General features: G+C 37.8%; 1 pseudogene across 1 annotated transcript; it reads left to right on the forward strand.

Annotated features, from left to right (window-relative positions):
- Window positions 1-4159: 4159 nt before the first annotated feature.
- On the forward strand, window positions 4160-4734 carry LOC308501065 (glutaredoxin-3-like; annotated as a pseudogene). The gene has a single exon. The product of its transcript is annotated as a glutaredoxin-3-like (transcript).
- The last annotated feature ends 19563 nt before the right edge of the window (window positions 4735-24297 follow it).

A 24297-nucleotide genomic window follows, 5' to 3' on the forward strand; every position in this document is an offset into this window, starting at 1 on the left:
GTCTACCAGTCCCCTTAGATGAAGATGAAAACTGAACCGTTCAGCCAAACATCTGAAAGTTTCAGAACAGCTAGGTCTTTGATGTTGGGTAGACTAAACAACCAGATGTTTGACTGAAGTTTTCCGTTTTCATCAAAAAGGCTGACATCATGCAACTATAGTCTGAGTGCATTACTGATGTCAGTCACCATAAAGTTCAATGTTGTAAACAAGGCCCCACACAGCACTCCTGGCTTTCCTCATTTGGTACTCACAAATACCATCTTTAGCTTGCTCTTTGCTTTAGGTGTTACATAACTCTTTGATTATTCTTCATTATCTGAAGAATAAATGCTAAACTCCTTAACCCTTCATAATGTGGTTCCAACTGACATCACCAGCCCCATCTCTCATCATTTCCCTCTCTTACAGAGTCTATACTCTCTAGATGCTAGAAACACAGTCCCTGACCCTCAAGATACTCATAGTTGTATTAGTATTATTGTTGTTGTTGTTGGCTAGAGAATATTAGTGTTATCATTCACTGAGTTAGTATGTGCCAGAGTATGAGGGTTTAGTATACACTATTGAATTTAATCTTACTATAACTTTCTGTGGCTTTAGTATTTCCATTTTGCTAATAGAGAAAGAAAAGCTAGAGAGGTTAAGTATCTTACCCAAAGTTATATAACCAGTAAGTTACAGAGCTAAGACTCAGTCTATTGGATTCTGAAGCCTATGCTTTTAATCATAACACCATAGAGACATGTCTACTGATAAATTTACTAAGGTATTATGGTTGCTATGTGGAAGTATGGAAAGAATGAGGACTATAAAATGACAGAAAATAAAGTATAAATATTGGTCCAAGTACATTCTGGGCTCTAACCCACTACTAGGGATACAGAGAAATCAAATATCATTTCTGCACTGAAGGAGAAATCAGTCTGATAAGAGTGTCAGGCACCCAGAATTAGGTGGGAAGCACAGCTGTTCCAGAAATGGAGCCCAAAGGAGCAATGGTGTGATACGTGCCCAGCGCTTGGCTGGGGTACAGGATCTCAGGGTAAAAGCTCCAGTTAACAAGGAGAAAGGGAAGAGAGAGATCCCAGATACTGAGTGACTGAGGAAGAGTGCCCAGGGAGATCTCTGTTTCCCCACAGGAATATTTGCGGGACGGGGAAAGAGGAGAAACTGTTACTCAGCAGATTCAAGAAAGCACTGAAACACATGACAGGCACAACTATTGAAAACAACAATAAAGATTTATTTATTTTACTACTTCCTATTCTGTGCCTCTGTTGGGCACCAGGGATCCAGATAAGAGTCAGACACAGTTCCTCCCTGTAGCAGTCATTGTGCTTGGCTCATTCTTTCCACAAATAAGTGTGGAGAACCTGCTATGTGTGAGGCATTGCTCTAGGCATTGGGGCTACAACAGCAAACAAAACAGACATGCCTTCATGGAACTTTCATTCTATTAGGGGCAGACAGAGAAATGCATATGTAGAATATATAGTATTTTAGATGGTTCTAACAGCCAGGATGAAAAATAAAGCAGGGAAGAGGGACAGGAAGTATCAGTGAAATACAAAGGTCAGGAAGGCCCCTCTAGGAAGGGGATATTTGAGCAAAGACCTTGCATTTTCACAAAAACAGGAGCATTCCAGGTAGACGGAAGAACAAGTGCAAAAGCCCCGAGGCTGGAGTGTGCTTGGTGTGATCCAGGAACAGCACAGAAGCCAGTGTAACTGGCTAGAGCCAGTGTAACTGGTCAATGTAACTGGTAGAGTGAGCATTATAAGAATTTTGACTTTTATTCTAAGAAAGATGGATAGCCATTAGAGGGTTTTGAACCAATTAGTGGTATGATCTACTTTATGAAGTCACATTTTCATTCTGGTAGCTGTATTGATAATAGAGTGAAGGGGAATAAGGGAGGAAGCAAGGAGACCAGTGAGGAGGCTATTGCAATAATCCAAGGGAGAGAATATGATGGCTCAGATCAGGATGATAGAAGTAGAGGTAGTAAGTGGTCTTATTCTGGAAACAAGGTATTTTAAAGGTAGAACTTGGTAAGTTTGCTGATGGATCGAATACGGGTATGAAAGAGTAGAGTCAAGGGTGACACCAAAGTTTTACCTTAAGGAATGGAAGAATGGAATTGTAATTTACTTTGATGAATAAAACTGAGGAAGAAGCAAGTTTTAAAGGAAAGATCTGGAGCTCAGTTTGAATATATTAAGCTTTATACTATGCATATTAAATATTTAGGTAGAGATGATGAATAGGCAATTGGATATATGGGTCTGGAGTTCAGGGAAGAGGTCCACGCTGAAGATAAGTAACTGGGATTCATCAGTATATAGATAATATTTGAAGCCATATGAGGCCACCAAGAAAGTGAGTATATAGAAGAAAAAAATCCAATGACTGAGCTCTGGACACTCCAATATTTGGAGGCCAGGACATGGAAACCAGAAAAGGAGACTGAGGACTTACTAAAATTATTTAAAAAACCAGTAGAGGGTAGAGTCTAGAAATAAAATAAAGAAAATGTTTCTAGGAAAAGGTAGTAACTTGGTCATGTGCTCCTGAGAATTGACTGTCAGACTTAACAATATGGAAATTATTGGTGACCTTGACAAAAGAAATTCTGACAGAATGTTGGGAGCATAGCCAGACTGGAAAAGTTTGAGATTTAGAGGAAAGGAAGTGGACACAGTGAGATAAGACTTTTGAGGACTTTTGTAGTAAAGAGGAATAGGATTGAAGTTGGAAGGGTATGTGGAGTCAGGGGAGGATGATTTTCAAGATGGAAGAAATGCTGGCATTTGTGTGTAGGTGTGTGTATGTGTGTATGTGTGTGTGTGTGTAATAATCTAGTTTAGAGTTTATAGGAATGATCTAGTTTAGAGTTTTTCAACTATTAACATTTTGGGCACAAGAATTTTTTGTTGTGGACGGCTGTCCTTTGCACTGTGCCAGTAAGATGTTTAGAAACACCCCTGGCATTCTGTCCACTAGATGGCAGTAGAATTCCCCCATCCCCCCAGTTGTGCACCGGGTCTAGCACAGAATTTCTAGATGTTGCCAATTGTCCCCTGCCATGTGTGTGGCGGGGCAGGAGTGGGCAAAATCACTACAAGTTGAAAACCACTGATTTAGTAGGAAAATACTATTGGTGAGGCAGGATAAGGAATGGGAGAAGAGCAGGGCAATATCCTTGAGTTGGTAAGAAGGGATGGGATCTAGTGCACAAAAAGAGGGATGGGTCTGCTAGTTTCACAGACTGTGAATCTACATTAACAGAGAAAGCAGAGGGTATGGCACAGATGCAGCTAGATGGCTAGATGTGGTAGGATCCTAAGGAAGATCTCTTCTAGTTGCCTTTGTTTTCTCAGTAAAATAAGCAGCAGAGTAAGCAGCTAAAAGCAAGCACACAAAAGGAGGTGTTGGAGGTTTTAGGAGATTGGAAATCTGATGGGAGGTCCTCTAGGATAACGAAAGACACAATGGAGTGGTGTGTTGTCATTGCTGAACAACTGTACCTTTCAGCAGTAAAGACCCATTAGAGTAGAGTCAAACTCACAGTGGCTGAGGCGGCGGGGTGGAGGTGGGCTCAGCTCAGCAGTTTGAGGAGCTTCCACGCCTTAGAGCCAAGAGGATTCTGAGTTAGCCTTTTGCATTTCCTGTGTGGAGCAGAGTGCTTGCATGGAGTTCACAGGCAAGAAATGCTTACTGACCTAAATGGAGTGGCATTTTGCTGACGCATTTGAATCAGAGACAGGTACTCTTCTGATTGGGTGAGCAGCTGAGGTACAGTGCAGGTCCCTCCTTGTCCATTTTTGGGCACCTTGCGCCCAAAAATGCTTGTGCTCAGATGAACGAGGTGATGGCAGAGTTAGCCAAAGAACACGCCCACGTTTCATCTGTGAAGTTGGAAGCTGAAGCAATACCTGAAATATCTGAAAAACATGGAGTTAGTTCTGTTCTAGTCACTTTTCTGTTTTTCAAGACTTCTCAGAAAATTGACAGATTAGATGGTACATATGCCCCAGAATTGACCAAAACAGTTCAGCAACATGGGTCTGTGGGCTCCTTCCCTCCCAGTGGGAGTGAGCATCCTGAAGGAGACCTCAATGTTCCAGGGAAGAAGTTAACTCATGCTGCCCCCTGCATGCTGTTTGTGAAAGGGACTCGGCAGGAGCCACCTGTGGTTTCAGTAAGCAGGTATTAGGAAATTCTTAACAAACACAACATTCAGCTTAGCAGTTTTGGTATCTTCTCAGATGTGGTTCATCACAACCTTAAAACCTATTGCAATTGGCCCACCTATCCCAGGCTCTATGTTTCTGGAGAGCTCACAGGAGGACTTGATATAATTCAGGAGCTAGAAGCAGCTGAAGAACTGGATACAGTTTGCTCCAGAGCTCCTGAATTAGAGGAAAGGCACAAAGTACTGACAAATAAAGCTTCTGTGATGCTCTCTATGAAAGGAAACAAACGGGACGCTAAATGTGGATTCAGCACACAAATTTTGAAAACACTAAATAATTCTGGTGTTGAGTATGACACATTTGATATTATTGGAGGATGAAGAAATTCAGCAAGAATTAAAAACTTACTCCAATGGCCAACATACGAGTATATCCTCAGCTGTAGGTGAAAGGGGAACTTGTTGGAGGACTGGATATTGTTTAGGAACTGATAGAAAATGGCGAATTGCTGCATATACTGAAAGGAGAAAATTAATAAATGTTAAACTTGGTGCCTAACTATTGTAAGAAATATTCCTTTTTTTTTTGTAAGAAATATTTAATGACAGTGGAGCAGATCATGAGTCAGTTGTCAGAAATGGACTAGGAGAAGAAAAATGCTTCTTCCCCAGTTTTGCTTTGTGTATTCCACAAGGTTGTGCTAAATACTATACGTATTTACGTTTTCCCCCCCACCAAAAATAGAATGCAATAAACATCTTTAAATTCAATTAAAAATAATTGTGTAAAAAAAAAAGAGTAGAGTAAGACTAATTAACATTGTTGTTGTGTTTCTCTCCAGTCACACTCAGGGGTCTTGGTGCATAGGATAACCTGAGAGTTAGATATGAGCAGGTTTGTAGTCTTACTGAAAGAGTATCATGAAATGAAGGGGGCAAGGAAGTTGATAGTATACAAGTGTGTGATTATAATGATTGACCATGAAATTTAAACTGTGTAGGGAGGGAAGTGAGGACACGAAGGGAGTGAGGAACAGTGAAAAGGTGGTAGGATCATCAGTGAAATAGAAGTCCCTGTGGGATTGAAAGATGGAGTGTTACAGAAAGTGAGCTGGAAATATAGGAGGTCAGAAAGTGAGGTGCTTGAAATTGAAATTATGAAGGGGTACATTCATTGGTAAGGATGTGGTGTAGGGTATGACCATGGTAGTGGGTTTCAGGATGAGGTGAGAAATAGAGTCACAAAGGCATATGCACAGCAGACTATCAGAGTCCAGGGGGTGAGGAGTGACAGGAAGACCTTATTGTAGTAACTAACACACACAGTTACAGTTTCCACCCTACCTTGGGTGATTAGCCTGAACTCTTTGTGGTAATATTATTCTCTTTACCGGTGATCAATGTAGGAGTTGCCAGGAAGATGAGGGAAAATCTGCAGGGAGCATCTATCTGGGAAATGTTTCCGTGTTCTAAAAAAGAGAAAATTTCTCTTCTTATTCTGGATTATGTGAGGCTTGAAATAAGTCATCCTATTAACAGCCTGAGGATGAAGTTAACACTGAAGATGGTACAGAGAAGGAAAGAACATGAGTTCTTTTTTAAAATTTTTATTTATTTCATTTTTTTGCTGAAATATTCTTTTTAATTAGTTTCAGGTGTACAAAACAACATAGTGATTAGACATTTGTATACCTCACAAAGTAATAGCCCCAATAAGTCTATTACCCATCTGACACTGTACATAATTGTTAGAATATTATTGATTATATTCCTTATGCTGCACTTTGTGTCCCATGACTATTTTTTTTAAATTTGTTGACATTCGATATTATTCTATATCAGTTTCAACATGCCTATCAATAGACGATTAGATAAAGAAATTGTGGTACATATATACAATGGAATATTACTATGCCACAAAAAGAAAGAAACCTTACCATTTGCAACAACATGAATGGACCTAGATAGAGGGTATAATGCTAAGTGAAATAAGTCAGACTGAGAAAGAGAAATACTGTATGATCTCTCTTATATGTGGAATCTAAAGAACAAAATTAAAAACCAAAGAACATGGGTTTTTGATGACACCATTGAACCACTGATCATCCCAGTCCTGGAGCCGGCCTTACCCATAGCTTTCTTATTTTAAGAAAGAATAAATTCTCTTATTGTTTTAGTCAGTTTGTCTTAGGTTTCTGTTATTCACAGCCAAAAGCTAACACTGTTTTTGAGGAACTCTCTGACTGTGGGAAAGCCAGACATGGAAACAGGCAACTGCATCTCAGTATGTCAAGTGCTGCCCTGGAGGAAAACCAGGGGAACCTTGAGTGCCTTGTGTAGATGCCTAACTACAATGAAAGTCAGGGAAGTCTTCCCAGGGAAGAGTAAAAGGGGGTTCTTGGAGAAAGAGAGCTGAATATGTGATGGAGCAATGGTGAAAGTAGCTCAGAACTGTCAGTAGATTTTGCGACCAGCAGAAATTTTAGCTAGATGACCTCAACAAGAACACCAGTAATAGTTGATATATATTTGCCAGTCAAAAAAGTTATATATGTTAGAGGTTCATTAGTTGCCTACACAGCATTTACCTTCCTTTTTCCCCTTCCTAACCATACTCATATATTCCTCTGGGAGCTAGTCCTCCGTCCCTGTGTATTGACGCCAACCCCAGCTCCAGAGGTAGACTCTGACTGACAGAAGCAAGTAGAGTAATCTTATCCCCCTTGATAACAATGATTTGCTCTGGTAAATGAGATATACATTAGTCATATCTGGCAGTCGTCGGACTACAGAAGACATTTCTGGGGTAGTTTAGTCAAGTTTGGGACTTTCATTCACTGGTTTTGAGAAACAATGTTCTCTTATGGTGCATGTAAACAAGAAAGCATATAATCTTCCTTCTGCTAGCTGCTAATCTCTGTCTACAGGGGAAACCATTTCAAGGATTCAGTGTAGGAATAACATACAGAGGAGGTCAGAGATGAGACAACTGAAGAGCAGTTGAGGAGAAACCCTGACTGAATTGCCCTGAAGTCTGCCCTGTTGCTTGACTTTCAGTTACATTTGCCAATAAATCTTTTCATTAGTTAAGCCAATCTGAATTGAATTTTCTATTAGTTGAAACTGGATTCCAATTTTAAACATATACACACAGGATCAATATATTCATTAATAACCTACATTATATTTTATATATTTTATCTGGCACATGAGTAATTCATACAGAATGTCCAGTTCCACACCAGATATCTGTCAACCCTAATGGCTTGGGATGGGCTACATGGATATGACTGGAGAAGTGGACAGAGGACAGTATTTTATCCTAAAGATAATGGAAAGCCAAAGAAAGGGTTCAGGCAGGTTAAACAAGCAAAAGAATAATTTCCATGGTTTTGAGAATAAGCCTTTTCAAAAGGGAAATTATTTTTCCTTGCCTTTTTCTGTCAGTAAAATTTGTATTGATTTCAAAATTGACTCACTCATTCAGTAGCTATTTATTAAGAATTTACTATGTACAATGGAATACTATTCTGCCATAAGAAAAGATGAAATGGTGCCATTTGTGACAACATGGGTGGATCTTGAGAGTGTTATGCTAAGCAAAATAAGTCAGAAAAAGTTGAGAGCCATATGATTTCACTGATATGTGGGATATAAAACTGAAAGCAACAAAGGAACAAGACAAACAAATAAAGCAACAAAAACTCATAGACACAGACAATAGTTTAGTGGTTACCAGAGGGTAAGCAGGGGGAGGAGGGTGGTAGATGAGGGTAAATAGAATCAACTATATGATGATGGAAGGAGAATTGACTCTGGGTGATGAACACACAATGTGATATATAGATGATATATTACAGAATTGTACAGTTGAAACCTATGTAACTTTACTAACCATTGTCAGCCCAATAAACTTTAATTAAAAAAAAAAAGAATTTACTGTGTGCCAGTCACAGTTGTAGGAGCTTAGGATATAGCAGAGAACAAAAATTCCTGCCATCATGGAAGTTATGTCCTAGTCAGGCCAAATGGTATCCTCTCCAAGATGTCTGCCTGAATTCTCTTGATCATGTTTAATATTTCCCTCTGCTTTTATGGCCTTGCACCACTGTAATTCCACTGATGGTCTGCTTCAAGTTAGAGTTATTGCTTCAGATGTCAAATATCTTCCTTACTAGACCAAAGACTTCTTGGGATCAGTGTCTCCATTATTAATCTGTCTCCCAAGCACAGAGATGGTTCAGAGGAAGTGCCACTGAGTATTTGTGGAATGAGCAAATAACTCTGTCTGCAGTCCTAAAGGGGCGATGACATGGTGGAGCTCTCACTGCAGCCTCTGCTAGGAATTCACTTGGAGCAATTGGGAACCAACTTGTCATGGACTTAGGCCATCTGGAAGTTGTATAGAAATGTCACTCATTAGGAGTATTACTGATAAGTGATAATAATAAAGTTCATTTATATGACTATGGGCATAATAGGAAATAAAAGTCTGGATAATACATATTATTATGAAATTCAAATAGCTGTCCAGTTTAATGAATGTAAATATTTTCATACTACTTGCAGTCACCGTGAAAATGGTTTTCACGGTGACTGCAAGTATGAAAATATTTCTTTGGTTCTAAACTTAAATGACCCAATAACTGGGTCAGATATGCATTTTAATATTTTATAAATCATTATAATTTAGGGGCAAAGACCTCTGGTTTTCCTGAAAACAAAAGACAAAAAAGAATGACTGTAAAGATCCACAGCAATTGTTTCTGCTGGATATAAATAGTTGCTGTTTTAGTGCCACACAGTCAACAGAGGGAGCCCCTGTTACAAAACTTCATAACATAATTTCCTTACAGAATTTTTTTACCTTGGTAGAAAGCCGGTAGAAGATATAGAAAGAAATAGAAGAGTTAAGATATTAGACAAATTTGGTTTTAAACTGTATTGGGAATCTAGAATCCCTCTTATGAAACTGGGCTTAGGGATGATGGTAAGTTAAAGGGATGTTAAGCATATGTGTAGTGGATTTTTTAACAAAGCATTTTACATACTGCCAGAGAGATCCTTTATCTTTAAAGGACACAATTATATTACTGTTGTGCGTAAAACCCCCCAATAGCATTTTCATCACTCTTATGACAGTTGTGAACATTAAAGGAGATAGTAAGTCGCATAGTGCCTGGCACAATAAATTCTCATTATTATTTTTCACTACTGTGTCTTTTACTATAGTGACCTTTCAGACTAGAATGCTTTCTAAAGTGCCCCATTCTTAGTGTGGCTTTCATCTGATTAACTTCCTTCTTGTCCTGTAGGTTTCAGGATCTCAGAAATCTTGCCTCATTCACAGTCTGGGGGCTCTTCTGGTACTTACCACATCATATTGTAATAATCCATTCACAAATATGTGTCTCCCACATGAGGGCAGAACCAGATCTTATAAATTTTTCTGCTTCTAATGCCCAGAAATAGGATGGCCAACTGTCCAGGTTTGCCTGGAACTGTTCTAGTTTTAACACTGAAAGTCCCAGGTCTTTGGAACCCCACAGTTCCAGGCAAACTAGACAATTGATCATCCTGTCACAGGTCCTCATACATCATAATAGTTCAATCAGTAAATTTGTTTATCTAAACAAATTAGCTTTGGTGAGCCTCTTTCTCTTCCTGTGCTTAATTTTTCCCAACTATAACTAAAAAGTTTAAACAAAATAATATCTAAGGCCCCTTTTAACTCTGCCATTTTAGAATTGGAAGTCACATTTATGGCTTGCCTCCATTGATCATTTTACCTATCTATACTAAGGAAATCTTAACTAGGTACCACTCTAATCCTTTTAAAAAGCACTGCTGAAAACACTCATGATAAGTTAGATGAAAAGAATAAGATACAAATCTTGTATATGTGGGATAATTCCAATTTTGTAAAATGTGCATTTTTTATGTTTTCTGGAAGGAAAGGGAATAGAATTATGAATACATTTTATATGAAGGATAAATTTTCCCACTTTTTGAATTTTCAAAAATCTCTACAATGATCCTATGATTTTACAGTCAGCAAATAATACTTACAAAATACCAAAAGTTAGGTAACTGTTTACAAGTTTCCTTTAATACAGTGCTTCTCAAACATTATTGTAGGTCTAGGACGGGCCTGTGATTCTGCCTTTCTAAGAAACTTTCAGATGATGCCAGTGTTCTGGTCCATGGACCATACTTTGAATAGTAGGCATTACTAATCCACATTTGACTATTAATTACAAAGCTTTTAACCATCTTGTGCCTTTGCTAGTGCTTTCCAAAATGACACATTGGCGTAAATGTAGGAGGCTTTTTACAGTTCAACTTTCTGAGACCTGAGCAGATCAATATCTTAGGAAGCTTTGTAAATGCTTTGAGGTATAGTGGTTGGGAATTCCTGCCTTAGAGTTAGTTGTCTTTTGCAAATAAGAACTCAAATGCAACAAAAGGTATCGGACCAACCAAAATACCAGAGCATTGTAGTCGCTACATTACTCAAAATAGACTAACTGCCCCCTCCTCTATACCCCTCACAGAGCTCCTAGAGGAGTTGTGCTCCATAAACATTGTTTGAACGAAGGGATGAGTTTAATTATATAATAATAGTGAACATTTGGATAACTTCTGTAGGCTTAAGGCACTGGTTCTCAAGTTTCAGTGTGTGTGTTACTTATCTGGGGAAGTAGCTGAAATGTAGATCCCTAGACTTTACCTTCTGAAATTCTGATTCTGGACAATGGAGTTCAAGAATCTGTATTTTTACAAGCTAATTGCCGGCTAGTCCAAAAGCATTTATTGCACGGCCACATGGTGCAGAATAATAGTTTAAGCAGCCATGTGACAGGATTTTCATTTTGTAGAATATTTTGAATTGATGGCTTTCCCAGCTCACAGCTACCCATGAACCAAAAGAAAGGCTCTGTACGGAGCAGCTGAGTTTCAAGTGGGCCTTTCTCTTCCATCACACAGGTAGCCTGTGGGCCTGCATCCGTATATTCCCGAACAAACATTTTAAAATCCTCTAACGAAGACAAATTGATTTTCCTCCTTCCACTGTCAGACACTTAAAAGAGATTTTGACAAGGAAAAAAAATACATGTGATCAGGAAACTTCTTAAAATTGACTGTATAGTTATAATGATGGGTAAAATAAAAATAAATATATCTAATCACACACAATAAAAGAATCTGTATTTTTAACAGGCATTCAGATAATTCTAATGTTTCTCTAGACCGTATGTTGAACAACACTGGTTTTAAACACACACACACACACACACACACAAATGCCACAACCTACAGTAAGAAATATATTTTACAGCATGATCCAGTTCACACACATTTATATACACATAGTGTATTAGAACTAGAACTTGCACAAAACAATAGTAATCCTTACTATGTGTCATACAGTCTGATAGTTTCTATTTTATTCATTTCATTACAAAAACATTGCCCACGACTAACCACATTGATTTCACATGATTTATCTCATTTAGTTCTCACATCAATGCTGCAAGGTAACTACTCTTAACTGAATCTTTCTTATTTGGACACTTAACTTTGGGGAGGATTAATGTGCCCAACGATTCATGTCAAGTAAGTGGCAGAGGTGGAATTCAAATTCAGAATGGCCCTGACCTGCCCTCCCCCTGACACAAACATCTGAAAATGCCCAGTAACGTCCAATTCTGGAATACACTCAGACAAACTCTGGTTTCCTTAGTCGAATCCTGTCATCTTTCAACACCAATTTGAAATTTCTAAGAGAAAAATAATTTGACTCAAGTTGGACCAGGTGGAGCACTGATCCATTCTACTATCAGTGCTCTAAAGGATGCTGAGGACAAGTCGCCCAGCACAGTCATGACCATGTAACCCCTACAGCAAGGGCTGAACCTGGGGGTAATTTTAAAGATGGGGCAAAGGGCTCTGCAGTCACATAGAAACACATTTACTATATCTGCATTTCCCCTCATCTGAGAAGAGGAATTTTCTGTCTCCCTCTCCAGCTTAAGTCCTCACTGCAGCATCATACCAGGAGAAACTAGAACAGTATAATCCAAATCTCCTCCATCTCCCAACCTCTTGCCAAACCCCTGTGCTCACCTCCCCAAATACAGACCAGGGATAGTTCGGAAAGTTCTCACTTGAGGTAGAGGAGAATGCCAAAATGAAAAGGGCATCTCCTTCAGTCTTTGTTACTGGGGACAGCGATCACCTTTCTGGGTCAATAAGGATCTTAGGAGATTCAACAGTAGCTCATTTGTCTACGTGTTTGAGGTCATCACTGTTGTCCCCTTCTTCCCTGGGTCACAGCAGGAGTTTTTTGCCTAAGTTTCTGAAAACTTGACATTGTTTATTACATAATTCAAACCTTCCATCCAAGACACCATTTTAACCTTTTGAAAAATGAAAAACTACAAAATTCCTCTCAGAAGTTGTTGAATAAAGAAGAAAAAGCAGTATTAGCCTTCTTAAAAAGTGTTCAAAGTGGAAAATTAATGTGGCAGTTCTTGTTCCTTTCTTCTATTAATGTAGACACACACCTCTTATGAAAACTAGCTATAGAAGTTTCAACTATGCCAAGAAACATAAGACTAAATAATTCAAAGGTTTATAAATGTATATGGAATTTTTAAATGCCTAAATCCTTTTTAGACAAATCAAAGAGTGCTGTCATCTACGTCCTTTGTTTTTTTTCCCCACCCGTGAGGAAGATTGACAGTTTATTTGATTAAAAGAACAGTACAAAGTACTTTTTAAGATCAAAATTTGGGGAGCCCAGAGAAAAGAGCAGTCAGTTCTAACTATGGGTTGGGATGGGGTTGAAGCTTAATAAGAAAGGCATCCTAGAGATGTTTAGAAATTGGCTGTATCTTGAAAGATGAATCAGACTTGGATAGGCAGGCACGTGACAAGATCAGGAGCAGCACACTGGGAACCACGGAAGTGACGCGGGACCAGGAGTCAGAGTCCTCAGTTCTGTCCTTAACTGGCTGTGGAATACTGGGAAAGTTACTGCCCTGCTTTGGGCCTCAGTTTCTCAGAAATTAAAGGGAGGTATTTGACTGGATGTTATCTGATGGTCTTGCTTTTGATGCCAAGCTCCTATAGCCTTGTATTCCCCTATGTTGTTTAATTGATTTAGCAAATATTTGTTGGCAGTGGGGATGCAAGGAGGTACAAAAGATAAATTTTTTTGGTTGTTTGTTCTTAACAGCTAGGGTGAGGGTTATCAAGGTCAAGTACAGGCTACTCTGAACAACAAGGAGACCTGCCTGACTGAGAATGACATATACTCCTTCTGGCATGTGAACTGAGATCTGAAGGATGAGGAGGGTATATCCCATCCCAGGCAGAAGGAATAGCAAGAGAACTGAGGCTCAGCTGAGGGGCTGGAAGGAGCCCAGAGCTCGGCAGTGGAAGTGGGAATGGGGCTGTGATGGGAATGGTAGCAGGGACTAGGTCACCAAGAGCTTTGCAAGTCATAGAAAGGACTTTGATCTCTATTTTAAGAGTAATGGGATGAGTGAACAAGATGTATATTCATTAAATGAAATATTATTCAGTCATAAAAAGGAATAAATTACTGACACACGCTACAGTATGGATGAATCTTGAAACATTATGAACCTTGAAAACAGTATTATAAGTGAAAGACCACAAATTGTATAATTTCATTTACACTAAATGTCCGCATAGGCAAATCCATAGAGACAGAACGTAGATTAATGGTTGTCAGGGAAAGGGAGAGGGAATAATTGGGAGTGGCTGCTAACAGTTGTCAAATAAAATTGGAGCTAGATAGCAGTGAAAGTGGTAAAAACAGATTTTTTTAGGAACTCTAGGAGAAAAGAGACCTCAGTATAGGGATAGGCCCAATTCCAAATATAGCTTACTCGTAAACAAGTACAGATGTAGTCACAGAGGAGTATGGGGGGGTCAGTAGATAGTAAATTACTAAGAGGAAACATCAAGGAGAAGGGGATTCTGGCTAAACTGACCTGACAAGATTCTTGCGGAAGGGCCAGGGTGATCAGATATCACCTGGGGGATAGTGAAGATGAGGAATTTGATCAGATGCCAAGAGTGGTCAGATTATCAAGGGAGGAGTTCTCTCTAAACTGATTGAACAGTATTCTTTCTAAAACTGGTCCCCACAAGGACACAGACACTGCAACCCATGGTTGAAGCCTAGTTGAGAAGAAGGTTTAGAGGACCCTGACTAAAATTTGGTCAAGGGGAGAGTCTTTGTCACAGGTACAAGGTTTCTGTCAGGGGATGAAACCCCTGGAGTTAGATTGTGATGATAGTTGCACAACCTTGTGAATATACTAAAACCCACTAAATTGTACACTTTATAGGGGTTAATTTTATGGTATGTGAATTATCTCAGTCTTTAAAAGGAAGAAAAGATTGTGGTGATGACTGTACCCTCTGTGAATATGCTAAAAACAATTGAATTATACACTTTAAATGGGTGAATTGTGTGATATGTAAATTATATCTCAATAAAGCAGTTTTAAAGTTAGCATCATACAGTTTAGAAATACAGTGGAAATTGAGGGCCAGTTTTTTCCTAATCCTATAAAACTTATATGTAAAGGGCAATCTGGAATTTGATGAAATCCTCTTACATTTGAAGTAGGGTGAAAAACAAGGCCCAAAACAGGAGAAACAAACAAACAAGCAAACAAACTCTAGCCTTTTGCATTGGTGTCAATCAAGGAGAACTGCTTGGCACAGTGTTTGCAGTTAAAGGTCATATAGGGAGGTGTTAATGAGTACTCTTTCACTCTAGGAAGCGTCTGGCTCCCAGCACAATCCAGCCTGAGCCTCAGCCCTCTATGGTGACAGGAGGCTTTTCTTAATAGACTCCTGGATAGTCATATACTACCAAGGACCAACCTTTCAACATCTAAGAAAGAATACAACTTATTTTTAATTCTACTGCAAGTGCCACTATTTGATTCAAATCATATGAAAATTCTTGTTATGTTTCAAAGTCTCCTGTTTGCTTAATTTAGTAAGATAAAATGTTCCTCTCATTTTATTTTTGCTTGTCTAGCTTTTGTAGATAAGCCTGTAAGAATAACACCAGCAAAGAGAGAAGCATGTTGGTAAAATCCTAATAAAGAAAATAGTGCTGCCAAGATAGGAACAAAGACTCTTTTGTGTTTTGAAATAGAAGAGCAAAAAAATAAAAATCTAAAACTTAATAATTATTATCCCTCTGAACTTAGGAACACTGAAAATGAAATATAGTTCTAAAAATTCAGGAGTTACAAAAATAATCAGCCTTAACACTCAAAACACATCTTCAGCAGATTCAAAGAAAGGCATAAAATATTTTAATTTTTGATATACCTATCTGAGGAGACGTAAACTAGCTGGCAAATTTAGATCACCTCAAGAATATTAGTTTCCTGGAATTTACTTTGTAACTTTGTTTTGTTAAAGCACACAATATCATTTACAGCTTAAATAAGCTTACCTTAGGGAAAGTGACAGGGAAATGGCCTTTTACCTTTAAAATTAAAACTGTCTATATCTTGAATTTAAAAAAAAAATAATTTTGACCTTGGGTACAGAAAAAAACATTTCAATACTGTTCTATTATTTTTTTTCCAAAACATCTTTCTCTGTTTAAAAATAGCAGATGGCACCTATTGCCTATAGAATCAAGTCCAACTCTTAGCTTGGTGTTCAATGCCCTCCACAATCCAGCTGCAAACTACTTTTCTAGTCTTGACTCCCATCATTCTGTCCCTTACCAAATTCCTGCCCCTGAGACATAAGACTAAGCCTCAAGCTCGTCTTCCTGGTAATGCTGATCCCTCTGCCTGTGTTGCTCTTATTCTGGTCATAGATCAAGATTCAGTTCAGATTGCTTCTATTATACTATAGCTAGTTTTCATATGATTTTCCTGCAGTTCATCTTTCACATCATTTCTAAGCCAATCTTATTAAAACAATAATTTTATCCTTTTATTGATAAAACTAATGACTGGGGTTTCCAGTTCAAGATGGTAAACTAAACAATTATAGATGTGGGAAACACAGCATTCCTAAATATTTCAACATGAGTCTCTTAAGAATAAAGACAGTCTCTTACATTATCACAATAAAGTTATCACATGTATGAAATTTAGCATTGATGCACAACTATTATCTAATGCAGTATTATTATCTACTGTTCATATTCAAATTGCCGTCATAAGATTCTTTGTTTTATTATTGGGGAAGGGGAACAGGACTTTTATTGGGGAACAGTGTGTACTTCCAGGCCTTTTTTCCAAGTCAAGTTGTTGTCCTTTCAGTCTTAGTTGTGGAGGTGCCGTTCAGCTTCAAGTTCTTGTCCTTTCAGTCTTAGTTGTGGAGGGCGCAGCTCAACTCCAGGTCCAGTTGCCGTTGCTAGTTGCAGGGGGCGCAGCCCACCATCCCTTGCAGGAGTCGAACCAGCAACCTTGTGTTTGAGAGGACGCGTTCCAACCAACTGAGCCATCTGGGAGCTCAGCGGCAGCTCAGCTCAAGGTGCTGTATTCAATCTTAGTTGCAGGGGGTGCTGCCCACCATCCCTTGCGGGAGTCGAGGAATTGAATTGGCAACCTTGTGGTTGAGAGCCCACTGGCCCATGTGGGAATCAAACTGGCAGCCTTCGGAGTTAGGAGCATGGAGCTCTAACCGCCTGAGCCACTGGGCTGGCCCTAATATTCTTTATAGCTGTTCATGTATGTGTGACAGAGAGAATATCCAAGATCTAGTCAAGTAACACATATTTCATTTAGTTGACATGTTCCTTTAATCTTATTTAATAATGAACAATTCCTTAGCCTTTCACAACACTGGCATTTTTTGAGAATCCAGGCCAGCTGTATTGCAGAATATCCCTTAATTTGGATTTATTTGATTGTTTTCTCATTAAACCTGATTAAATTTAGGTTAATTTGGGGGAGTGGCAGGAATACTGCATAGGAGTTGAGTCTTTCTCATTGCACATATCAGGAGGCAAATAATGTCAATTGGTTCCATTTTTGGTGATATAAATTTGTTCACCTGGTTCACTTATATTTTTTTCATTATAAAGTATTTTCTTTACTTTTATACATAATCTGTGGGTGATTCTTTGAGATGGCAAACATCATGTTCTCAGCAATCCTTACACTTAACATTTTAATATACATCCACTTCTTTATAAATCAGTTATTGCTAAGAAAGCTGCAAAATTGTGATTTCCTAATCCCATCATTCTTTCTGCACTTATTAGTCAGCTTTCTATCCTTATTTCCTTTAAATTTTAAAATGAGTTATCCATCAATATGTTATAACCTATTACTAATTTTGATCTCAAGTTTTTCCTAATTTGACCACTAGAAGCCCCTTCAAGCTAGCTCAGGTGTCCTTTTGGCATGGTCCCATTAATTTATGAGCATTTGCGTATTTTAGGCACAAGAAAATATTCTAGGTTCACTTTGTACTTTCTTGCCTCAGTGCTAGAATTAGATATTTCTTCAAGGAATGTTGTTTCCTTTGAGTGGGGAATAGCTTTTAGAAATCGAGATCTGGGCATTAACTGTATGAATAGTATGAATATATCTAATATTATAGGTATCAGCGTAAATAAGTGAATATATACACATACATATATATACTGAGACCTCTAATTCCAACCCAATACCACACGACAGGCTTGTTTTCTTTTTTCCGGGTGTCCTTCTCTGCATGAAGGTCAGCTAAGGCCCCTCTAAGGAAGTGATATTTGGAATGAAATCAGAATAGTATTTAGGAGCCAGCCATGCAAAATTCTAGAAGCAGATCATTACAAGCAGAGGGAACAACAAGTACAAAGGCCTAAGGCAGAGAAGAGCATGGTATGTTTGAGAAACAGAACAGCCAGGGTGGCTGGAATGTATTGAGCTACAGGGAAGTGGTTTGAAATTAAGTCAATCAGACAGGACGGAGTTGCCTCATGTAAAGCTGTAAGGAGTTTGGAATTTATTTTAGCACGGTGGAGGTTTTTGAGAAGGGGATTGTGGCAATCCGACTAATGTTTCAAAATATTTCTCTGGGCGTCATATAGCGAATGAATTGTTCAAGGCAAGAATAAAAAGCAGGGAGAGAGTTATAAGAATTGCAGTAATGTAGGCAAGATACAATGATGACAGCGTAGCAACAAATGCATAGAAGAGAATAAATTTGAGATATATTTTGGGTGTAGAGTTAATTGGACTAATTCTGAATTCTCAAATGGTTATTATGTATCTACCATGTACTATGCATTGTGCTAAATCCTGCAATGGAAACATTAAAGAGACAAGCCCTACTTTTAAGGACTTCATAATCTAGCAAGAGATAGACGTGCAAATAATTTTAATACAGCGTAGTGAACACATAATAATGTAGTTAACAATAACAACAAGTGAATACAGTACTAGGTTAAATGCAGGTACAAAGGAAGAAACTGACAGTGCCTAAATGCTGGGAGAGGTTATAGAAGTCTTCATAAAGAATAGAGAGCTGTCTCCTCCCTCCCCAGTTTAATTGAGATGTAATTGACATACAATATTGTGTAAGTATTGTATTAACATGTTGGTTTGATACACTTATATATTGCAATATAATTCCCACCATAGCATTAGCTAACACCTCCATCACATCATATAGTGGCCATTTCTTTTTCAAGGTGGGAACATTTAAGACCTACGCTTTTAGCAACTTTCAAGTATATAATAAAGCTTTTTGACTATAATCATCGTGCTGTACATTAGATCTCCTGAACTGATTCTTCTTGTAACTGGAAGTTTGTAACCTTTGACTGTAGAGAGCTGTCTTTTAGAGAATAAAGGAGCATAGAATAAAATAGTCATAGGTACATGAAACAGCCTGGTGAATTCCAAGAACGCTTAGGATGACTGGAACCTAGAGTTTAAGAAAGGGTTTAGTGTCAGATGGAAGCAATTTACGGGTTTTAAGTGAAGAATAATAATACTAGATCGACATTTACGAAATATCACTCTGGACGTTATAAGGAAGGAAGATGATAGATTTGAAGAATGCAAAACCAGAGGTGGTAGGAACTTCTACTTCCAGCCATGAGGTACTAACAAAAACTAGATTTACCTTTCCACTTCACTAGAAAATCAGACAAAAAACATGAAACAATGTTTTCAGACATGGGGTAACAGGCAGTACAGGACTGTGAACCCTGAGAAATGGGAAACAAATGAACCAAACCCTTTGATTTCCCCAGCTTACTCCCTGGAAGAGGAGGGAAGGGAAATTCAGAGTCTGGAGATCTTGTTGAGTTGAGGAGACAGATGTTGGAGTTTAGGGAGGTAAAGGCAGCTATGGTTAGTGAAGCCAAGTGCCAGAGAGGAGGGAACTGCACAAAGAAAGAGTTTTGGCAATCTGCAGAGGGTTCCCTGAATGTTTGGCTGAGTACTGATCTGTGCATGTAAATGAGGAAGCTACCTGAGGCTGGGAAAAGAATATTAGACAGCAGGAGGCCAAACAATTCCCATAGCACACCCAGGGCTGGGAATATTTTGTGTGCAAAGCCTGAGTGGGAAGATATCACAACATACAAGGCATCAGATAGAGTTCTCAGAAGAGGAATGCCTTAGTAGTGGAGCAAAATTAGTTCTAGACTAAACGCTGATCTGGACACAACAACTTTTTTTTGAGGCAATATCAGTATTTGTTTATTCTAAGAATTCACGTACAACTTTTTATATTTTTCATTGTATTTATCTGTATTAAAAATTTTTTTTAAAGCAAACTAGGTATTATCCTGAGAGGACACAAGTCTTCTTGCTCTCCAGTTTTTTATTATTATATTTTTTAATATCTGGGTTGTCAGTGAAGATATTGTCATGATCTGCGAGAGCACTTGACAATTTTCTGAAGCCACAGAATTTATTTAAAAAATAAAATTTATTGGGATGACATTGGTTAATAGAATTATATAGGTTTTAAGTGTGCAATTCTATAATACATCATCTATATATTGCACTGTGAGTTCACCAATCAAAGTCACATCTCCTTCTAGCACCATATGCTTGACCTTCTTTATCCTCTTTTACCTTCCTCTCTCCTCCCTTACCATCTGGTAAGCACTAAACTGTTGTCTGTGTCTATGAGTTTTTGTTTTTTTTGTTTGTCTTCTTCGTTTGTTGCTTGCACTTTTATATGAGTGAAATCATGTATGATTTATATGAGTTCACATATGAGTGAAATCATATGGTTCTCAGCTTTTCCTATTTCACATTTCACTTAGCATGGTAATCTCAAGATCCATCCATGTTGTCTCAAATGGCAGTATTTCATCTTTTCTTACATCTGAATAATATTCCATTGTATATATGTACCACATCTTCTTTATCCATTCATCTATTGAAGGGCACTTTGGTTGTTTCCATGTTTAGCCACCAAAAAAAAAAAATGCTGCAATCAGCATAGGAATACATATATCTTTATGAATAAATGTTTTCAATTTTTTTGGGTAGATACCCAGAAGAGGGATTACTGGGTCACATGGTAATTCTATTCTTAATATTTTAAGGAACCTCCATACTGTTTTCCATGGTGGCTGTACCACTTTACATTCCCATCAGCAGTGTATGAGGGTTCCTTTTCTCCAAGCCTGAAGCCATAGAATTTAATGCAACAGCTTTGGGAGAATTTTGTTTTGTTTCTTTCCAGCTTTATTGAGGTATAATTGACAAAACTGTATACAAGGCCTGACAATTAAGTTCACGAACTCATCCTAGCAAAAAGTGCTACATACCTCATTGTTGAATATCACTACGGTCACCTTCAAAGTACTCCCCTTGGGAAGCTATGTACCGATGTCAGCACCTCGTCACCCTTCAAAGCAATTTTGGAATTCTTTTTCTGGAATGGCTATCAGAGCTGTCATTGTATTATCCTTGATGTCCTGAATATCATCGAAACGTTTTCTTTTCAATATTTCCTTTATCTTTGGGTAGAGAAAGAAGTCATTGGAGGCCAGATCAGGTGAGTGGGGAAGGTGTTCCAATACAGTCATTCGTTTACTGGCTAAAAACTCCCTCACAGACAGTGCCATGTGAGCTGGTGCATTGTCATGATGCAAGAGCCATGAATTGTTGGCCAAAAGTTCAGGTCGTTTTCATCTAAGTTTTTTATGCAGTCTTTTCAGCACTTCCAAATAGTAAACTTGGTTCACTGTTTGTCCAGTTGGTACAAATTCATAATGAATAAGCCCTCTGATATCACAAAAGGTTAGCAACATCATTTTGATTTTTGATTTGGACTGACGGAACTTTTTTAGTAGGGAATTGGCTGACTTCCATTGTGCACTTTCACGCTTTGTTTCAAGGTCCTATTGGTAGACCCATGTTTCATCACCAGTGATAACACGGCCCAAAACATCATCTTGCCTCTCCAAAGGGTCTTGGCCAACTTTTACTCCCCTTTGCTTTTGTTCATCGATGAGCTCCTTTGGGACCATTTTTGCACACACCTTTCTCATGCCAAGATTTTCAGTTAAGATTTTCCTGTTTCTCTATCGATGTTGACTTGGTCTGCTATGCTTCTCACAGTCAGCTGATGATTTTGACACATTTTTGCAATGTTTTCATCAGTTCTGTTATTTACTGACTGCCCTGACCTCTCTTCATCAGTTTTCTCCCCTCAGAAAAATGTTTAATCCCTTTGTGCACTGCCGTTTTCTTCATGGAATTATCCCCATAAACTTGGATTAACATGTCCCTGGTTTCACTCCACGATAGCCAAGTTTAACAAGAAATTTAATGTTTGTTCATTGCTCTAATTCAAACTCAGACATTCTCGCGATGGAACACAAAAACAGACAACAATAATAATGAATGCCACTCAGCAAAACACCATCACACGTTGACATGAACACAGCTGTGAGACAATGATACAGCAAGGTTATGAAACCTTACCGAGCTGTTTGTACAGTGCTGCCAATGTATGCACATGGTGGCAAGTTTGTGAACTTAATTGTCAGACATTGTAAGTCACTTAATGTGTGACAGAGCAAGGTCCAACATTGTTTAAATAATTAAAAAAAATACTCTAACAATGCAAAAATCACAATTGTTTATTAACAAATAAGAATTATCAGGCAATCAAAAAACCAGGAAATTGGGACCTATAATCAGTTAAAAAAATTAATAGAAACAGCACAGAAATTATAGAGATGATGGTATTAGAAGAGGATATTAAAACAGCTATTAAAAATACACTTTATATGTTTGAAGAGGTAGAGGAAAACGTGAATATAATGAGGAGACAAATGGAATATCTAAAAAAGACCCAAATAGGACTTTTATTTATTTATGTATATATGTATGTATGTATGTAGGTGTGTATGTATGTAATTCTTTTTTTTAATTTTCATTGGGGAATATTAGGGAGCAGTGTTTCTCCAGGGCCTATCAACTCAAAGTTGTTGTCCTTCAATCTAGTTGTGGAGGGCACAGCTCAGCTCAAAGTCCAGTTGCCATTTTCAGCCTTTAGTTGCAGGGGGCACAGCCCACCATCCCATGCGGTATTTGAACCAGCAACCTTGTTGTTGAGAGCTCGTGCTCTAACCAACTGAGCCATCTGGATGTCCCTCAAATGGAACTTTTAGATATAAACACACAAATAAACACCCTGCAGAATAAAAAGATAAGTGAACTTTAAGAAAGAGCAATAAAAACTATCCAAGAGGAAGTGCACAGAGGAAAAAACTGGGAGGAAAAAAGAAGAGGCCATCAGCAACATGTGGAACAAAATTAAATGGCCTAACATATATTTAATTGGAATCCAAAGAGGGGAAAAGAGCAGAGGGGCAAAAAAAAATTATAGAAATAATAGAAATTATTAGAAATAGAAATTAATAGAAAATTAAAGAAATAATAGTCAAAATATTCTGAATTTGGTGAAAGCTATTTATCCATAGATCCAAGCAGAATAAACCGTAAGAAAACTACTAGAATGAATATCATAAACAAAGTGCTGGAAAGTAGTAAAAGAGAATATTTTAAGAGCTGCAAGAGAACAAAAGACATTACATACAGAGGAACAAGGATAAGAATGAGTCCATACTTCACAGCAGAAACCATGCAATGAAGCAACATCTTTAAGTGCTAATAGGAAAAAACTATCAACCTAAAATTTTCTACCCAGTATCTTTCAAAAGATATTTGAAAATATCATTCAAAATCGAAGGCAAAACTAAAGATTATTTTCAGGCAAGCAAAAGCTGAGAGACTTCATTGCCAGCTGACTTGCACTACACAAAGGAAATTCTTCAAGCAGAAGGAAAACGATACAAGATGGAAATTAGGATCTACATGAATAAGTTTAGTTCACTGAAAATTATAAATATATGGGTGAAAAGACTTTTTCTCACTTTTATTTTCTTTAAAATATAATTTACTATTTAAAGCAAAAATAAATATAATGCATTGTGGCATTAAAAACAAAAGCAAAAGTAGAATGTATGAAAAAAAGTACAAAGAATTGTAGGGGAAAATGATGTAGGAGGAGGTGAAAAATGAAATCTGTTTAAGATTCTTATACTATGTACTATATGCACTATATAGAATGTATACAAATACATTATTACAGCATTTGAAGGTAAAGTATGATAAATTAAAGACATATTAAAATAATAGTGATGGATCATTCAACTCTGTTTCTTAGTTTCTATAGCTGCTGTGAGGCCAGTCAATGTCAGAATAAGAACAGGCATCAAAGACTTCCTCTTTTGCCTGAAATCCAGTCATTAGACAAATTTAGCACTCCTTGCTTGCTAGGATTTAAAAGGGTAAAGTTTTCTGATATTGATTTGAACAATGGTTGTGGGTCCTTTAGAAAATACCAAACGGAAATTCGTAAGAGTTTATGTCTGTGAAATAAAAGAGTCAATTGACTCAGACAAAAAAATATAGAATTGTAATGTTAGTTTCAAGATAGCAGACATCTGACTGTCACTCTCAACAATGTATCTTAGAAATGACTGAAAATTTATTTATTTTTTTAAAAAGTGGAATGTTCCAGTAATGGTACAGTTGTTTATATTG

The sequence above is a fragment of the Rhinolophus hipposideros genome (assembly GCF_964194185.1).
Source record: "Rhinolophus hipposideros genome assembly, chromosome: 8".
Taxonomy (NCBI): domain Eukaryota; kingdom Metazoa; phylum Chordata; class Mammalia; order Chiroptera; family Rhinolophidae; genus Rhinolophus; species Rhinolophus hipposideros.